Source organism: Misgurnus anguillicaudatus, unplaced genomic scaffold (genome assembly GCF_027580225.2).
Source record: "Misgurnus anguillicaudatus unplaced genomic scaffold, ASM2758022v2 HiC_scaffold_28, whole genome shotgun sequence".
Classification (NCBI taxonomy): domain Eukaryota; kingdom Metazoa; phylum Chordata; class Actinopteri; order Cypriniformes; family Cobitidae; genus Misgurnus; species Misgurnus anguillicaudatus.
The window spans coordinates 7,480,938-7,501,269 of record NW_027395278.1 but is presented as its reverse complement, the minus strand read 5'-3'; the positions used below and the strand labels follow the sequence as shown (position 1 = coordinate 7,501,269).

At 40.0% G+C, this 20,332-nt stretch overlaps 1 long non-coding RNA gene across 1 annotated transcript; it reads right to left on the bottom strand.

Annotated features, from left to right (window-relative positions):
- Positions 1-11,901: 11,901 nt before the first annotated feature.
- Positions 11,902-12,313, bottom strand: LOC141362577 (uncharacterized). Its single transcript, XR_012368312.1, has 2 exons — positions 12,227-12,313; positions 11,902-12,032 (listed from the first exon to the last, which is right to left on the bottom strand). It is a non-coding gene; the product is annotated as an uncharacterized lncRNA (long non-coding RNA).
- Between the last annotated feature and the right edge of the window lie 8,019 nt (positions 12,314-20,332).

Genomic DNA, 20,332 nt, shown 5'->3' with positions numbered 1-20,332 from the left:
CCTGCCAATTATTAATTTTAATTTGCACAGCTGAGCATGAGTGAAAATAAGAAATGTCAGAAAGTTCATCAGTTTGATAAGTGTGTTAATTAAAGAAATGTTTCAAACATTCTGAAAGGAGTCTGATTAGTGGAGTCAGGTGTTTCATATAAGGAGACCTCATTACGATCTGCTCACTGCAACGACACATTACACTTGACAAAGTAGTCCTGCTTCAAATGTTTTTAATTGTGATTTTTATCACATAATATAATATCATATTTTAAATAATCTTTGCTAAAATAAGCAGACTTTTAAAATTACAACTATAAAGATGATAAACATTTAAAATACAAGAATTTCCGCTCAGGCGCAAGGATACGGTTTCTGCCGGAGCAGCAGGAGTCTCTCACAACTGTTACACTTGTAATTTATCCTGAGTTGTGTTTTTAGAAAATGTAATACTACGGTACAAGTTCACGGACTGCACAGGGATGAATCAAAGCAAACGTGCAAGGACATTTAATGAGTTTGGCTGTGGATGCTTTGGAAGTTCTTCATAAAAGTTTGAGCAAAGATGATGATCAGAAGACCATCTCCAAAAAGAGTGAGCAATGTTTGTGTTGTTTTTGAGTTCGAAGTATTTTAAGAGTTTGACTTCTTTCAATGCTTATTTTAAGTGTTATGTTAAATTGTTAGTCATTACCTGCTTTAGCAGTTTTAAAATGTTCATGATTATTTTAGCATTGTATTGTTATAAATTGACAATAAAGTATTTTGATATATTGAACCTTTACAGTTTTTTAATTTGATTTCTCATATTGCACCTCCTTCATGTTTTGTGATGTTACAGATGAATGAACTGTTGAATATTTATGCTAAAATCTGATATTTACCGAACTGAAATGATTTGCTTTTATCGGTTTTCAATTTAAAACAAATATATTATTTAAGTAAATTACAATTGAGCATTAAAAGTATAATTATTTCATAATAAGGGACCAGTCCAGTACCCATTAAAAATCCATTCTGGGCCCTGATATGTAACGTGGGCTTCATTACGTGGGTGCAATATGGGCCCTATGTGTGTTGCCCACGTGGGCCCCACATAGGCACCACTCAGTTTCTATATCAAATTCACGTGGGCAACCCAGGTGGGGCCACAGTGGAACCCATGGACAAACCCATGTACAGCCCACATTGGAAGCCCATATGGGGCCCATATAGGGCCCACATGGGCCCCATGTTTGTTGCCCACGTGGGCCCCACATAAGCCCCACTCAGTTTCTATATCAAATTCATGTGGGCAACCCACGTGGGGCCATAGTGGAACCCATGGACAAACCCATATAGGGCCCACATAGGAAGCCCATATGGGGCCCACATGGGCCCCACCTTGCAATGTTGGCTGGGATGATATAGCCCAATGTACGTTGTTATGGTAGCCTAAGCTTGTTCTGAAATGATGAGAATATTTAAATGACTAAAAATGTAGGCTATCTCTGAAACTTTATTTAAATAATGATTAATTTGTTTTCATACTATATTTGTATTGCTATGTATTAATTTACATAGGCCTACTGAGAAAATGCCATATATTAATATGCAATGCCTTCTGTATGGCATTTATTTTGTACATTTACATGAGCACAAATGCTGCGTGCACTTTTACTTCAATACCCCGCATTGACCGAGGGTCCGCGTACATTTGCACTAGACAATGCAAACAAGCCTAGACAATGTGCTTAATATTACATTAAATGATTTTCGTTTTACAAATTAATATTTGGCTGTAGATGTATTGTCTAAATAATTTAATCATAAAGGGAAAGACGTGTTACGTTATCTTACCTTGCGTTTTACCTCAATTGCTCCTCATTCTGCATTTACAAATAAATAAATATGCCCACTGAATTTGTTTTTAAACGTCATATTTATAAAAAAGCAACAATATATGTAACATTAATAATACCAATATAGATATTTACTTGGCACTACAATCAAGATATATTAAGAAGATAAAACCGCATATGCGCTAGCAAGAAAAACCACTGCCAGAGAAATTCCTTCACCGCCACAGCACTAGACCTATATTGCAATTTCGGAATGCATAAACAGAAATACAAAAAAACAGAAACAGTTTTCTGCACAAAAGCCAATATCTTTGCCGTATTCTTCTTGTTTTATTTTTTGTACATTCTGCCACTCACAGGTGCGAAATTGCTTACGTCAGAATTCCTCAAGTCCTACAGTAAAATCTTGTCGTGTGTGACTGCGTACGAATTATTTTCGCATAAACTCACTCGTGTCGTGTGCGAGAGCTCACGACGTTCCGACCGTCAGAATTCGCACCGTGTACGCCCAGCTTTAATTATCTATCTATCTGTCTATGTAATTGCATCTATATCTGCTCCGCCAGACGGACACATTGACGAGAATATCAGTTTTGTACATAGAGGATGAATTGCACAACATGCCAATATTATTGCAGAACATATTTTTACTTTTCTTTTAGCAAATATGTGTTCATTTGAATTTTTGTTGTAATTTTCGATTTATTTATTTATTTATTTTGTTTCACTGCTGATCGATCAAACGGGTGTTCGTGTAGGCTGTTAATTGTAAGACTTGCTTTGTGAAGTCTTCATGTTATTTATGAGAGGTAGTGTTGTCATTTTTACTTTCACTTTCACGTGTTTCTTCCATCTGCCGTCGGTGTCGCCATTTCTCATTTCACCCGTTTTTGTGCGTACGCCTGGGTCAGAGCTTGCGTGACGGACAGCACATTTTCCCGTCAAGTTTGCTTTTTATAAATAACAACTATTGCGTAGAGAGTGGCGTACGCCTTCTTTTGTGCGTACGCAACGTTTATAAATGAGGCCCCTGGTTACTACCAGAAACCCTAAGTTTTAAAATACGAGTAAAAGTGATACAGACCCCGTCAGGCTATGGTAGACATGTCATTCAACCTATTTAAAGTCGAGGTACTATCACAAGGGTCTTGAAAATTTATTATGAAGGTTGAAAAATTACATGGTGTCACTTTAACTATGCATTTGTATATAAAGACAGTTTAAACAATTTCGTAAAAAAGTTTTTTAGATAATTCCTGCCTACCCTGCCTTTAAATATAGAAGGGCTGCGTCTGATATCGCATTCTGTGACAGTGGGTACTGAATTAGATAAAGTACTGTACTATGGCTTCGTTAGCTGGGATATCACACCCCAAATTTTCCGCTGTGATGTCCGTGGTGCTAAACTCAAGAACATTAGGCGTTAGTATATCACCTGCATCTCATCAGCTCTCCTTATTTATGACCCTGGCCTAATTTGCGCTGCTCTTAGTAGACTGTGTGCACCTGTGTTGTTTAATTCGTGCCTTTTTAGTAAATAACTCGCAGATATTACCACTCCCATCTGTGTGCTTTTTTAATTGCGCTTTTATGCTAATTTGCCCCAGTAAAACTGGCCCTTAATTATTTGTAAATACATACTGTACATTTGTCTTTCCTGGTTCTTGATGCAATATAGGAATAGTGGGTTAGGCAAAGGAAATTTGTATAGTTCATTGTGTTGCACATTTCTTGCATGCAGCAGGATTTCAAGACAAAAACTCATAGAAAAAACTGCTGCTCTATGTGCCCCAGTAGAGTTTTATGTCTAGCAACACCCCATACTCCCTGTCATTATCCATCTTTTAAAGACTTTGTTTGCGTTAACTGTGTCAGGCTTGTTGGATTGTGTTACACACGTGACACTGTTAAACCTGACCCAAATATTTGATTTTTCATTTATCATAATCTAAATCCACAGCAGGTTCTACCGGCACATTAAGTAGTCAAACCACAGAGATGCACTGAAAAAATAGGTTTGCTCTGTAGTAAAATCTGCTGAATTCCTGGTATGTCAATAACTGGGGCAATGCTGTGTCCTGGCAAAATAACAATTTTTTTTCACATTGGTAATGAGGTAAATTTGAAAACAAGTTAAGTCATCTGAGACTGACTTGGACTGTATAATGATGTTTTGTCACCATTTCTCTCAGGGTTCTGCTGTGTTTAAATACCCTCTGCTTTCTTGTGGACCATTTAAAATTTCTATCTGCTCTTCATTGAATAAATAAAATAAACAACCACAATCAAATTTGCAGGTTTTTATGCTTTGTCAACACTGTTCTCCAACCCTCACCATATAAAAGCGTAGAAGTTGTTTCACACAAACTTGCATCTAAAATGTATATCTAAATTCTACCTGGCAAATTAAAATATATTTTTTTTGTGGGGGAGATATTTTTTTGAATGTGGTTCTGTGTAGAAAAAAATATGATTTTCTAGATAAGCTTCTGATGATATATTTTTAATTGACATAAAACTCATTATCAGCCACAACAATCTCTGATGTAGATGCTTTTCACCCATATCAGTTAATTCCATCATCTTTAAAAGGGTTACATTTCTAATTAGTTTGGTATTTAAGAACTGGGAACACAGAAGTATAATATGCCAATATTTTAGGATGTTTCTTCTACTACGATCAAATTTGACCTGTGGACTTTTTAAAACCTCAATCACTTCTCTGCTAACAATGCACCAATGGGTATATATATATATATATATATATATATATATATATATATATATATATATATATATATATATATATATATATATATATATATATATATATATATGTAAGGGATAATGTAGAGGCAGCCGGTAGTTATTGGGAAATAAGCCCCGACAGTGTGATCAGGACCCGACGCGAAGCGGAGGGTCTTGTATCACACTGAAGGGGCTTATTTCCCAATAACTACCGGCTGCCTCTACATTATCCCGCTTATTACACGGCTACTTGCCACATAAGAAAAAAAACTGGACATGAATATGAATTTGAAACATTTTATTGGCATATTTGTTTTAAATTAACATTTTTATCCTTCCGCGAAACTTTGCACAGATGCATAAAATGATCGTAATACCTTATAAAGATCCTCTGCTTCATACTTCTCCATTTTTTCTCTTTGAGAAGTTTTAATCCCCATTCTGTATTTTTTTGTGTGTTGGCTTCGTAGCTGTCATGCTCTATTTTGTCAAGTTCAGTCTCAGTAAGCTGTCTGTCTCTTGTCGTGGTTGTCGAGTGTTTGTCACAAGATGGCGCCACACAGACAGTAATCTTTATTGATCTTTATTGGCGCGGAGCGATATTACTCGTGCAAGTAGTCCGGCTATGCGTTATTATTTTGGAGCGGTTATTATTCGAAAAGAACGAACCTGCAAATGTCTCAACTGACCAATCAGAATCAAGCATTCCAGAGAGCCGTGTAATAAATATATATATATATACACATCAAAAAAATAATTGTGTCCTTTTTATTGTATTTCTTTCCCCTGAACTGTCATGAGCAAATGTCATTGCACCACATCTCAAATCCATTCTGTGGTGGACGTGACATTGGTAGCATTTAATATACTTTTGGAATTAAAGGTTAGACTGTTACTGTCACGCTCCCAGTCCTGCCTGTTTCCCCATTTTCTCTGTTTGTCTCCCTCAAGCCTCCATTACCCATCATCCTCCATGCTTCCTCACATGTTTCTGTTCCTACTTTCATCCTTATCTGCCAGCGATTAACCTCATCATCTCCAACCTATTTATACTCTCCTATTTCCAAAAGTTGTCTGTTCTTAGCCATATTAAGTGTGTAACAGTCCCTCATGTTATTATAATTAAAGTTTATCATTTGATAGTCTTTCCAAGTCTGCAGTCCTTCTCCTTCCACATGCAAGCTTGACAGTTACCTTTCTGGACAAGGATAATTTCATCACTAGCATTTTATGCTTTCTAATGAAATATTACAATATATTATGTATTGGGTTTTTCCCCAGTCTTAAGCCTGATCTTCACTGCACTAACTGCACTAAACTTTGGTTTGGTAATTGATTGTCATATTTTAAGATGTACTCTGCTGGAAAAACCAAAATACCCCAGTCTCACCCCATGTCGTCAATATTTGACGACACTTGACCATTCCTCAATATGTGACGCGGAGGGTATACCTTTCGCATCATTTTTTGACGAACTGGGGACTTCAATACTATTACGTCCGTTGCATTCTCTTCTCCTATTTTCTTACCATTTTCGCGTCGGTTTAGGGTTAGATTTACATAATGACATCCCTACCCAAACCTAACTCTAACCACAACGCCAGGTGACAACTGTTCCTAACCCCAACGCCAGGTGACAACTGTTTAATTTCGCGTACACTGTTTAATTTCGCGTACACTGTTTAATTTTGCGTAATCTAACCCTAAACCGACGCGAAAATGGTAAGAAAATAGGAGAAGAGAATGCAACGGACGTAATAGTATTGAAGTCCCCAGATCGTCAAAAAATGATGCGAAAGGTATACCCTCCGCGTCACATATTAACGAATGGTCAAGTGTCGTCAAATATTGACGACATGGGGTGAGACTGTGTTACAACCACCAGCAAGACCAGCATATGTTGCATTTTGGTGTTGGTGCATGGGATGTTGGTGCATGGGATGCAGCATGGTCATCAGCAAGACCAGCATATGTTGTGTTTTGGTGCTGGCATGCTGGTGACCACCAGCTAAACCAACACCAAACCAGCATAGACCAGCATGGGAATTATTCTGGTCTATGCTGTTTTTTAAGCAGGGTAAAATGAATAGAAAATCGTTTTTAGTTATTGAAATGTGTATGTAACTTTAAATACATACCAAACATGATTACTGATATATGTAGAAACGGTTTCATCAGATATTTTCACGGTTAACTTTGTTTATCGCTCTGGCTAGTGGCTAAACTGACCTCTAGAACAAAAAAAAATTGTTGAAAATAAAAATGATCGGCTTCCTAAAGACCAGGGGAGATGGTGAGCATGGATCACTGCTGTGGAAAGGAGGTTTGGCACTTTGGCAACCAGGCAAGAATTCAAGGATCTTTAGCTAACGTTGTATACAAACATTTTTACACAGTAATGTTAGCTCAGTGTAGTTAATACGCATTAGCTATGATTTTTTATCTAAGGTATTTACTTGTTAATTATAAAGTTTATGCAGCACTGACACTGCATTCAAATTAGAGCATAGAGTCCAACGCAGAAATATAAAGCAGGCTTCACAGCAACACACCACCACATTCTGGGCCTCACAACGAAGGCTGTAACAGATCACCAGATCTCTCTTTGCTATAAAAGATACAAAGTTCTGAGTCTCCTTTTAGACAGGCAATAAAAGATCAATTATGGAATCTTCCAACAGACACTGTAACCGCTTAGAGTCTCCGACCTGCCTACTAGTTGGAAGCAGATCAACAAAGTTCTGAATAGCCTGCCCTAAAAGGCAATACCTGGCATCTGCACAAAGTGAAGCTCAGAAGAGCAAACCTTCATCTGCACGTTGCAGATAGTTAAAGGGGCAATGAATCAGCTGTTTTTATTGTTTTATACTGTTGACAGAAGGTTTTACTCATTGCTTTTGATGTTATTGAATGTAAAAACTAAGTTAGGCTATTTTTTACCTGGTTTTAAGGCTGGCTCGAGAAATGCTTCGTTTTGATGGGCACGCCGCATTGAATACCTGGATGAAAACGCCCACTGCCAGGGGCGTCGTTAGGACATTTTTACGGGCCCCCCTAAAATTTTGCTATGTTAGCTCCATAAACTGTACAACTGTGTCGCTTCATTCCCCTTTAAATTTCATTTGAAAACGACGGCAGTGCAGACTTTGGCTCTTTCACCTCTGTGACTTCAGCACCTTCAGCCCATGCGATACAGTGGAATACTCCGATAAGGTGGCGGAGCCAGAGGGGTGTCCGGGCTGTCCAAATTTAATGCACTACTTTCACTCCCTCAAATACTTAATTTCCCCTTAATTGACGTGTTTATTTTGACGTGCTGCAGCACAGTACATTGTTAAAAACTTTGTTTGTGGATTAAAACATGTGACAAATATTATGCACCCTCTTCCAGCTACAATCATTATGTAAAATTTGAAACGTATGTTAATATTTTTTTAATATTTGTTTTTAACAATGTACTGTTTTTAACATGTGCACTGTATGTTAACTTGCTGCATTGCTTCTCAAGGATTGGTTACTCAACTGCTTTTTCCTATTTTCAAACAATTTTCGCTTCGGTTTAGGGTTAGATTTGGTGTTTGCGTTAGTATGTCACTTTAAATATTGGTTTATACTATTTTTTCTGATTTATTCTTTTATATTTTCTAAACTTTAAACAATTGTTGCCTGGCGTTGGGGTTAGAGTTGGGTTTGGGTAGGGATGTCATTTCATGTAAATCTAACCCTAAACCGAAGCAAAAATGGTAAGAAAATAGGACAAAACAGTTGAGTAACCAATAAGTAAGAATGCCACGGAAAAAGACAGTCCGTAGCAGGGCCACGGAAAAATGCGGAGATCCGTGAGAATGCCACGGAAAAATGAGCACAAAATTCTGTGACTATGCCACGGACAAACTTCTCTAAACTGATAATCATAGACAATTTTGAACAATTCACCACACAGACTGCTTTTAAGTATGATGACATGTGATTGCTGCTTAAGGTGCCATGATGGAATAGTGCAAGCCAAATGTTTAGTGCTGGTGTGCCAACCTGCGCTCCTGTAATGCATAATCTCATGTATAGATGTATTTGTAGGCTATCAGAATCTCTAAATAGTATAATTTTAACATTCATGATCCTGTCAGTTCAGTCAGACTTTTTAGTACACATGCAAATAGGTGATTGTGTCATTGAATGTCTATGTGTTTGTATTTATTTTTGCTTTTATAGGTGATTGTGTCATTAAATGTTTTTGTGTTTGTATAATTTTTTTGCTATTGATGTTGATTGATGTATTTTCTGCTTTGGACTGAGAGTGTCCCTAATAAAGATTGGCAGACAATTGATTGATTTAAACCCTTCAACAATTTAACTTGATTGTCTATTTGTTAACTGCACTAGATCTTCATATTTTGTAAATCTATTTTATTGCCATTGTTGTTTATTGCAAACGGGTTCTTAAATTATATTTTTTCATGTTTTAACTGTTTATATTTTGACTATATTTCTTTTGAAAAGCTGGACTTACATACACACTCAAACTCCCCTACACTGATAATCATGGACAATTTTGTACAATACACTACACAGCCACTTCATACCACACTCTGTTGTCTCTTTGTTACATGCACTTGCAGCTTCATATTGTGAAAATCAATTTTATTGTCAGTTATTTTATTACAACTGTGTCTTTCTTGTGTTGTATTACAGTGAAAGTTGGCCAGAATCTCACTAAATCCTTCAGATAAGTCAGACAAACTCCTTCCAATTTACACAATTTTCGAATTTATTTAATTATTCATTGAATTTCACAGAATAGGATGGAATGGACATTTGCTAAACATTTGTACCTTTAAAACAATGATATAGTCTTAAAGGAATAGTCTACTCATTTTCAATATTAAAATATGTTATTACCTTAACTAAGAATTGTTGATACATCCCTCTATCATCTGTGTGCGTGCACGTGAGCGCTGGAGTGCGCTGCGACGCTTCGATAGCATTTAGCTTAGCCCCATTAATTCAATGGTACCATTTAGAGATAAAGTTAGAAGTGACCAAACGCATCAACGTTTTTCCTATTTAAGACGTGTAGTTATACGAGCAAGTTTGGTGGTACAAAATAAAACGTAGCGCTTTTCTTAGCGGATTTAAAAGAGGAACTATATTTTATGGCGTAATAGCACTTTTGGGAGTACTTTGACTCGCCTGAAAAGTCCGTTCCCTATCTCACTCTCATAATGGGAGAGGGAGGGTGTTACTGCGCCGAGTCGAAGTACTCCCAAAAGTGCTATTACGCCATAAAATATAGTTCCTCTTTTAAATCCGCTTAGAAAAGCGCTGCGTTTTATTTTGTACCACCAAACTTGCTCGTATAACTACTCGTCTTAAATAGGAAAAAGTTAATGTGTTTGGTCACTTCTAACTTTATCTCTAAATGGTACCATTGAATGAATGGGGCTAAGCTAAATGCTATCGAAGCGTCGCAACACACTCCAGCGCTTACGTGCACGCACACAGATGATAGAGGGATGCATCAACAATTCTTAGTTAAGGTAATAACATATTTTAATATTGAAAATGAGTAGACTATTCCTTTAATATTCATCAATCAGTTACTCTCTAACATATCACCCAATGACTTCATAACAAGGCAACATTCTTACATGCTTTTAAAGCATATTTTTATTATTTTTATTTTGTTGTCTTTGTATCAAAAGAGCTGCAAAAATACAATATATTCATTCTTTTATGCAGCATTTTGTTGTTAATTTTAGCAGCTTTAATTATTTTTCCTGTAGTCTTTAGACAAATAATATGCAGTCTTATATGCAGCAGTGGCAGCCAATGACTTCCCTTCTGAGGGACAACTATTCAAAATATGTGTTCGTAGTCTCATGCGTGTTGCTCGTCATGTCAAAATATGTGTTTTTTGCGTCATGTGAACCATGTGCATCATGCGTCATGTCAAAATATGTGCCTGCTGCACACGCGTCTAAAGGGTTAATAATGAAAGAGACGCTTACATTCACAAAATACCCGCAAGACACTAACTTAATAGTGAGCGTCTCTTTTATCATAAACCCTTTTGAACCGTCTGCAGTAGACACGTGACATGATCTTGCCAGTCTGTCAATAGGTGTTTTCGACATTGGCTGCGGCTGGATGTAACCGATTGGCGAGGAGGAGCTGAAAACGGAGACGTGAGGTCGAACATGCTGTGGTTACCGTAGTTTGCTGCATTTACGTCAGGCATGGCTGATTACGTGGCGTTTGCTTGTTTTATCGCAGTAAACATGATTTGTAAGATGTAAACAACATAAAAAGTGAATTATACTTTTTTGAATGTCCGTGTATGAGCATGAGTGAAACTGAAGAGGCTTACAGCATCTGTTTTTACAAGAATAGAGTTGAACATAAGCATATATTATTTAAATACCAATGTAGTGGGGTCTACATTGTGAAACAGCTGTGTCGTCATTACAGCCCGTGCAGCTCCTCTTGGCAAACTGCACTGGCTGACTCAGGCGGCTGATCTTGAATCGCTATTACTGTATGTTAAAGCCATATGACACAGTGTTGTTTTTGGCAGCCCTTTTAGTTTTAGTTTTAGTCTTAGTCTTTTGGACGAAAATGCGGTAACACTTTATTTTACGACCCGCAAAGTACCGCGTAATTAAACCGAATTTACAGCGTACCTATTTGTAACAACAGAGTACCTCTACAGTACGTACTTGTAGTTATAAGGGAACAATATTTTAAGTTTGGGGTAATAAGGGGGTAAGAAAATATGGAAAATTATTCTCTAAGTATTTCATAACTACAGGGTACCTATTGTAATATGTATGACTTACGTCTATGGGTAATATGGTCTATGTGTAATATGTTTTCTTTTTCATATTTGCTACTTACCTGATGAAGTGTTTTGTATAGCCTACAGTTGATGTCTACAAGCCACGTCGGCAAATAAAATATAACACACAATAAAAATAATAGCAACTTACCTCTTTGATATATGTATACATGAGTTACCAAGTAACTCTTATATTTGCGGGCTGTAAATTGTGGGGCTTATTCCCCGCTTGTTCTGTGTATGTACCAAGTAACTCTTATATTTGCGGGCTGTAAATTAAAGTGGGACTTATTCCCCGATTGTTCTGTGTATGTACCAGGTAACTCTCATATTTGCGGGCTGTAAATTAAAGTGGTGCTTTGTTCACCTCTTGTTATAAATGTTATAGGGTAAATACCATAAACATACAGAATATTGTTATTTTTATTTTAAAACAACTTATTTCAAAACATCTTTAAAACACTATAATTAAGCCAACACTTAATGTTTATTATCACATAACTTTTATTTAAAATAAAAAGTCATGACAATTTTTCATTGTTTTTGCGGCTTGGCTTCCTCTGTTGGTGTTCTTGTCCACTCGGATGATGAGTTGATGTCGTCTCACAAATGCTGTTCTGCATTACATATAAAAAACATAAATGAAAGCCTTCAGTAAATGTTTCTTCACTGTGCCTTGACAGAAACAGAGTTTTCTGAGCTAGTTACGTTAATAAATTTAGGCTAACTTATGTGCTAGCTAACCTGCTACCGTTAGCTGGCAACTTTCTTGAAAAAACATTGTTTGAAATGTATTAACAAAACCAGTCACCTTATCCAGCATGCGGATCCTGCTAACATCACTCGCAGCCGTACTCCACAGTGTAGAACGTTTTAAAAAAAAGAAATTTCACCTCAGGATCGCGTTCCAGCAAACCTCCTGCAGACGGCCGCGCGCTGTACACCTGCGCAGTAGCCTACGCATGTAGTCGTCTTTTGCTTTAGCGGGAGCTGATATCTGCTGTTGTTTCATTCTGGTTTGCCATTGCATAAATTATATTTGGCTAAAATACTTGTGTTTACATTAAATAAATTGCAAAGCACCACTTCAAATATGTCCGCAAATGTAGGAGTTTCCTGGTAAATAGGGAATAAGTTGCTATTTTTATTGTACTTACCTTAAAAAAAAGATAACCACATTAAATCAGCTGGACTTTTGTTATTAAAAGCAAGTAATATAGGCTACAAAAATAAAAGTGATGTGCTGTTATATTTATTTGCCGATGTGGCTCGTAGACATTGAGTGTAACATTAGTCAATATGAAAAACTCACAATAAAAAAAATAAAACATAATTTCCCCATAGACTTGACTAAGTCATACATACCACGTAATATTACAATAGGTACCCTGTTGTTATAAAATACTTAGAGTATAAATAATTTATAATTCTTCATAGTCTTACCCCCTTATTACCCCAAACTTAAAATATTATTCCCTTATACCTACAAGTACGTACTGTAGAGGTACCCTGTTGTTACAAATAGGTACGCTGTAAATTCGGTTTAATTACGCGGTACTTTGCGGGTCGTAAAATAAAGTGTTACCGAAAATGCTTTTAGTTTTAGTCACATTTTAGTCACTTATAAAATTGATAGCTTTAGTCAAGTTTTAGTCGACGAAAACACAAAAAGGTTTTAGTCAAGTTTTAGTAGATGAAAATGCAAAAAGGTTTTAGTCAAGTTTAAGCCAAATTTTGTAGATAAAAATTAATTTAGGTTAAAAATGTCGAGTAAAATTGAATGTAGATGATATGTTAACAGCGTGACTTGTTAGTTACTTAATATTATCCTGATGAGCCTTCAGGTGCCGCTTGAGGTTGGTGGTATTCTTCCTACGTAGTTTGTGGCCACATTTACCATCATCTCCCGATATGCATTCCGTTTTTCTGTCTAATGGATTATACTAAAAGTATGTCCATAGATCATCTCGTCGTTTCTGTTTATTCATCTCGTATGTCCTTCGAACTCACCATAGCCGCAGGTGTGTTGCTGTTGTTGTTTAAAATCTGGTGCGCGGCATGGTGGTGGCAGCTGGGTGGTGGGCGTGAATGAGTGTTGACCCAAAACAAGGATAGGAAGCGACAGCATTGCTGATACTTTTTAGCTAAAAACAGACAGATTTCACGCAAAATAGGCAGAAATTACATGCATTGTGAACGTCAGTATAATCATTTTCGTTCCGTCTCGTCAACAGAACTCGAAAGTGTCTTGTCATGTTTTCGTCACCTTAGAGACATTTTAGCTAGTCATCGTCGCGTTAGAGTTATAAAAAATAGGTGCGTCAACGAAATCATTTCGTTATCGTCATCGTTGACAAAAACAACACTGCTAACCGGTATGCATTGCTTCAAGTCAGCCACCGATCGGTCAGTGTTGAAGTCAAACACACCTATAGTTATTCATAGTTGTTTATGGTCATGTAGCAGTACCCATGTTTTGTGTAGTAGCACATGGCCTTTGCTGTGTGCTGCTGTGTCTTGTATTTGCCCTGTCCCCTTGTTTCCTTGTTAATTATTCATCATTGGTTAACTCCCCTCACCTGACTTTCCCTCGTTATCTCATTTAGTTTCCCAGAGTGTTTTGTCCTGTGCTGAATTGTGTTGTATGTTTGATATGGTTAACATTGTCAAGTCAAGTCAAGTCATAGTGTGTGCTTGTCTTAGTCTTGTCCATTACAGTTATCTGTTAATGTTTTTTCTTTTGCCCCCATGTGGTCGTTCCTTCGTGAATCATGACAGACACGTATTTTGATGTGACACATGATGCACATGACGTGCAGAGCACATACAGTATTTTGACTTGAAGAGCCGCACACATAACGCGCTAAATACATGTTGTGATGAGCTTCGCATCATGGGCCCTTAATAAAGAAGTCACATGCCCTCACTGATATGCAGCAGGACCAAATAAAATTACAAATTAGTTTGAGCCAGGCATAAATATCAGTTTTATTTCCTTATACATCAAATGATGACAGATGGATGTTTTGAATTTTTTGAACCAGTTGGAAGTCAATTGAGAAAACTGTCTTACTCCGAAACAATAATGCAGTATAAAAAATCTCTCAATCTCATGAACACCTTAGGGCAAAAGACAGATAGTTCATCAGATCAGCAGCTGCTGTTCAATGATATTACCTGAGGAGCGAAAACAACAAGATCCTTTACTAATTTGCGGAAATTAGATCAAATGAAAAATGGTTTTCAGGTGAGTGAGTGAAAAATGAATCACAATGCTGCTAAGGATCTCTGGAGGAGAGTGTATAGAACCACCTGACACCTGACTGCTCCAACAATACACAAAATCCATCAGCAATAAACAATGGCAACCATAGCCAAAAGCCCTACAAGGTTCAGATATCACAGAAATGAAGGAGTGAGGGGGAACAGGGGACGGGTTTGATGAAACTATCCGCTCATTAAAAAGAACAGGCATTAATCACCAGTCAGCACCAACCCGCAGGTCCGGGTGCAGAAGGAGCTCAGCGAGGTAGGAACATGCAGCCTGATGGGAGCTGGGGGGAGGGCTGTTGAGAAACCACATCCATTAATTGCTAATTATTTACATGTCAAAGTTCTTACCAGCTAATTTCAAGTGCAAGTATGTTACTGGTATTTTAATCTGGAATAACAACACATAGTTTAGAAAGGATTGGTCACTTCTTGACATCTTATTTCTGGCAGAATTTTTCAAAGTGGCTCTTTTGTTTTTTAGAATAACAATAGTAAGGTACATGAGATTCATGAGACCAAAAGATTGCTTGTTATATCCCCAAAATTAGTTATATGTTATGTTCACCATAGATACAGATACATCAAAGCCAGCTGCAAGATTTAGGAGTTTCCGAAATAAGGCTGTACTCAAGGTAGGATACACAGGCACTGAGCAAAAATAATTAAAAAAAAATATATCAGTGGTGGTCAAAACTACTCAAGGATGCAAAATCAGCCAAGACCCCAGAGGATTAATTTCATCATTCCAGAACCTTGCAACTTGGAATGTCTATACTTTGCAGTTCCACATATAAGTTTAAATGCTGCTTTGCTGTACAGACCTAATTCATATCCACTTATCATGTTCCGATAAAATATGTTGCATGTTATTGATGAGCTGGAGAAACATTCAGGAAAGAAAGTGATTATGGGAGACTTCACTGAGGACATCTTGCTTATTTCTCTATATATGCTCCCTCTTGGCTCAATTTTTAGAAAATATGGTTTGTCATTCCATTTTTATGCGGATGACACTCAGGTTTATCTGCCTGTCAAGCGAAATTCTGTAGGTCTAGAGTGTCTTATGTACGGTGTTCATTTTAGGACATCCTCAGACCTCAGCGTCAGAACTCAGGCATCAGATGAAACGTCATCGTACCTCAGACTTAAAAGCATCAGTTCTCAGAAAAACATGGTCTCGCACATCAGACATCGGGCAAAACGGCCTCAGACTAAAAGTCATAAGGTGAAACGGCATCAGGTCTCGCACATTAGACATCGGGCAAAACGGCCTCGGACTAAAAGTTATCAGGTGAAACGGCATCAGGTCTCGCACATCAGACATAGGACAAAACGGCCTCGTACTAAAAGTCATCAGGTGAAACGGCATCAGGTCTCGCACATCAGACATGGACAAAACGGCATCGGACTAAAAGTCATCAGGTGAAACGGCATCAGGTTTCGCACAAAAAGGCATCGGACAAAACGGCATCAGATGATTTTTTTTGTGGCATCAGATGATTTTACACGTGGCCCCGCCCCTTCACATGACATCACTATTATTTAAACACGATTTTACACATGATCATGCTTTTTCGCGTGACGTCACTATAAAGCTACTGATATCTTTTTTACTGTCTTTATTATTCTTAACTATATAACGTGTTTCATGACGATTCATCATCACATACGTAATTGATGCTGTTTAACTTTCTCTCTCTCTCTCTCTCTCTCTCTCTCTCTCTCTCTCTCTCTCTCTCTCTCTCTCTCTCTCCCGTTCTTTCTCAAAATTAATGTTTTAAGCTGGCTAAAACATTATTAAAACTACATATTGCCGTTTGTATATCTAATTGTTTTCGTTTAACTACTGCAGCTATGGTTCCCTTTCGAGGGAACTCGCGCTGCGTCGCCATAGAGACGCTTTGGGAACGCCTTCAGGTGTGAGTGCGTCTGAATGTGTATGTCAAATCCAACCAATGGTGGGGCGTGACGTCACCGGCGGGGTGACGCAGGAGCCGGAAAGCATAAAAGGCTACGTACAACCACGCCCCCACTATCTCTATTGCCTCAGACGGCTATCTGTGTGTGTGTGTCAAAGAGTGTCTGAATAGCTTAAAAAAAAACTGTGTGACTGAATAGCTTAAAAATTGTGTGATTGAAAAAATGAAAGCTACAGCAAAGTCAGACTTTAGGCGATGCGTTCCTCCCTGCTCTCGATTTATTACGGGAGAGGATTCGCATGATATGTGTGTTAAGTGTTTAGGAGCGGAGCACGCTTTCGCAGCTCTCGAGGGAGCTGCGTGCCCCGACTGTGAGAATCTATCACTTAAAGTGCTTCGCTCTCGCTGTTCGCTTTTTGAGAAAGGCGGGCAGCTTCGCGCTCCTCAGGGCTCTGGTCCCGCCGCTGTCGAGGCAGCCCGGGTCCTTCACTCTTGGGGTTCGCAAATGGATCTGCTCGAGGAGGCGGAGACGGGCTCAGCCCTATCTTTTCCTCCGTCGGGCGTTCCTGCTGCTCTCTCTCCGGGTGCGGAAGCCCGTTATGCGGTTACTTCCCCCCGGGTAGAGGGTATGGTGCTATCTTCCTCTGACGACGCGGATGTAGATGTAGATGTTACGAGTGTTGAATCTGGGACTGCGGGGGCAGAGGACGCCCAGCTATTCTCTCCCCCAGCGTATGATGATTTAGTTGGTGTAATAACACGAGCGGTGGCTAAGTTGAGTTTAGATTGGCCCGAAGATAAGCAGGAGGACGCTCCACAGAGTAAACTGTCAGAGCGCTTTCTGCGGGCTAAACATCAGCCATCGCGCCGTAGTTTGCCCTTTTTTCCTGATTTACACACTGAAGTTGCAAAATCATGGTCTCGCCCCTTCTCTGCACGAGTTCACACACCCCAGTCTAATATATACTCTAACATAAGTGGGCATTATGATAAAGGATATGCAGGTATGCCGAAGGTTGAACAGTCGCTTGCGAGCTATCTTTCGCCTTCGGCAGCCTCGTCATTAAAATCTCCAGCTTTGCCCACGCACCCATGTCGTTTAACTTCATCGCTGGTAGGAAAAGCTTATATGGCAGCAGGGCAGGCGGCTGCATCTATGCATACCATGGCAGTTCTGCAGGCTTATCAAGCTGAATTATTAAAAGACATTGATGAGGGGGCAGCGGGCGGTTCTGATGAGTTACATGAGTTACGTAGGGCATCAGATATTTCGCTCAGAGTGATAAGAGAGACAGCTAGAGCTATTGGAAGATCTATGTCATTGATGGTGACAACTGAGAGACATTTGTGGCTTAATCTGTCAGACATTAAATCTGCGGATAAGTCAGTTTTATTAGATTCTCCTTTGTCTTCCTCTGGGCTGTTTGGCGACGCTGTGAATAGCGTTGTCGAGAGACACCAGGAATCGCGAAGGCAGGCGGCAGCCTTTAGAACCTTTCTTCCTCGGAGAGTTTATGCTTCCTCATCACGGCCGAACCCGCAAACTCCTCAGCATAGACAAGTGCAGAAAGAGAGCGTTAGCGCTCGTGGCCCCCCTCGTAGAGACTGGGGGTCAGGTTGGCGCGCTCAAAAACCCCAAAAGAAACCCGATCTGAGGACGGTAATTCAAGCAAAAAAGAGCTCTAAAAAACAGCCCTGACCAGAGTGGTACAGAGCAGTTAAAGGGGGCATGCCCTCCTGGGGAGTGCGGATTTTTTCCGCAGATTACGGGTTTCCTCACTCCTCAGTGCCCTCCGACGTTAACTGTGAACACTCCGCCTCTTGTAGTACGGAGCACAGTGAAACCAGACGAGTTAAAGGGGGCATGCGCTCCCGGGGAGTGCAGGATTTTTCCGCAGTTTACGGGTTTCCACACTCCTCAGTGCCCCCTGATGTTAACTGTGAACACTCCGCCTCTCGTAGTACGGAGCACAGTGAGTCCAGCCGAGTTAGGGACCAGCCTCGAGAGGTTGGTTCCCTTGAATACATTTATGACAGCCTGGGAAAACATTCCAAATATATCTCAATGGGTGTTACGCACAATAAGGTTCGGCTACAAGATTCAGTTCACTCAGCTTCCCCCCAGATTCGAAGGGGTGCTGAGTACAACTATAGGGTTAGAACAGTCCCTAATTTTAGAGCAGGAAGTGGAATCCCTTCTGCTAAAAGGCGCCATAGAGACAGTTACGCCAGCACACAGGGATACAGGCTTTTACAGCAGGTACTTCATAGTGCCGAAGAAAGACGGCGGGCTGCGTCCAATTTTAGACCTGCGCCGCCTAAACAGAGCCATCAGAAAACTAAAATTCAAAATGCTGACGGTCCCTCACATTGTGTCACAAATCAGGTCCGAGGACTGGTTTGTGACAATAGATTTAAAGGACGCCTATTTTCACATTTCGATTCTTCCTGCACACAGAAAGTACCTCAGGTTTGCCCTAGGGGGCGTGGCATACCAGTATCGTGTCCTTCCTTTTGGCCTATCTCTATCCCCCCGCACATTTACAAAATGTGTAGATGCTGCCCTGGCGCCACTGCGCCTCCAGGGCATTCGCATACTAAATTATATAGACGATTGGCTAATATTAGCCCAGTCAGCACAGATGGCAGCACAGCATCGAGATGTTGTGCTTGCACATCTGAGACACCTAGGGTTGAGACTGAACGCCAAGAAGAGTACGTTAGTCCCAACACAGGTGATCACGTTTTTGGGGATAATATGGAATTCGACAGCGATGCAGGCACGGATGTCACCTGCTCGTGTCACCTCCATTTTAACAGAAGTGAACAAAATGAGGTTAGGTCAATTTCACACCAGCATATATTTCCAGAGACTGCTGGGGCTCATGGCAGCCGCAGCCAATATAATTCCGCTCGGTCTTTTGTACATGAGACCCCTGCAGTGGTGGCTCAAAAGCAAGGGTTTTTCCCCGAGGGGCAATCCTTTTCGCATGTTCAGGGTTACGCGCTCATGTCTACGTGCCCTACGAATATGGAAAGATGTCGGGTTTCTGTCACAAGGCCCGAATCTAGGTGTAGTCTGTCGCCGCAAGACGTTAACGACAGACGCATCTCTCTCGGGCTGGGGAGCAGTTATGGAAGGCCGCTCAGCCCAGGGCCTGTGGAACAGCCACCATCAGTCATGGCATATAAACGCACTGGAGATGTTAGCAGTGTTCAGAGGACTCAAGTACTTTCTCCCAGCCCTAAGGGGCCATCATGTGCTTGTCCGTTCAGACAACACAGCAGTGGTCGCTTATATAAATCATCAGGGAGGGGTCAGATCACGCCATCTATACAAACTAGCAAAGATTATTTTACTGTGGACACGGGGGAAGCTGGCTTCTCTAAAAGCGGTGTACATCCCAGGTGTACAAAATATCGGAGCGGACGTTCTGTCGAGGCAGACGTTGAGCCCGGGGGAATGGAGACTCCACCCGGACGTGGTGGAGCAGATTTGGCTCAGGTTCGGCCAAGCGAAAGCCGACCTGTTTGCAACTCAGGAGAACTCACATTGTCCTCTCTGGTTTTCTCTCATTCATCCAGCCCCGCTCGGCCTGGATGCCATGGTACAGGACTGGCCCGAGGGCCTCCTGTATGCCTTTCCCCCAATCGCTCTGCTCCCGGGAGTTCTGGAGAGGGTCCGCCAACAGAAGGCCCAGCTGTTGCTTGTAGCCCCGTGTTGG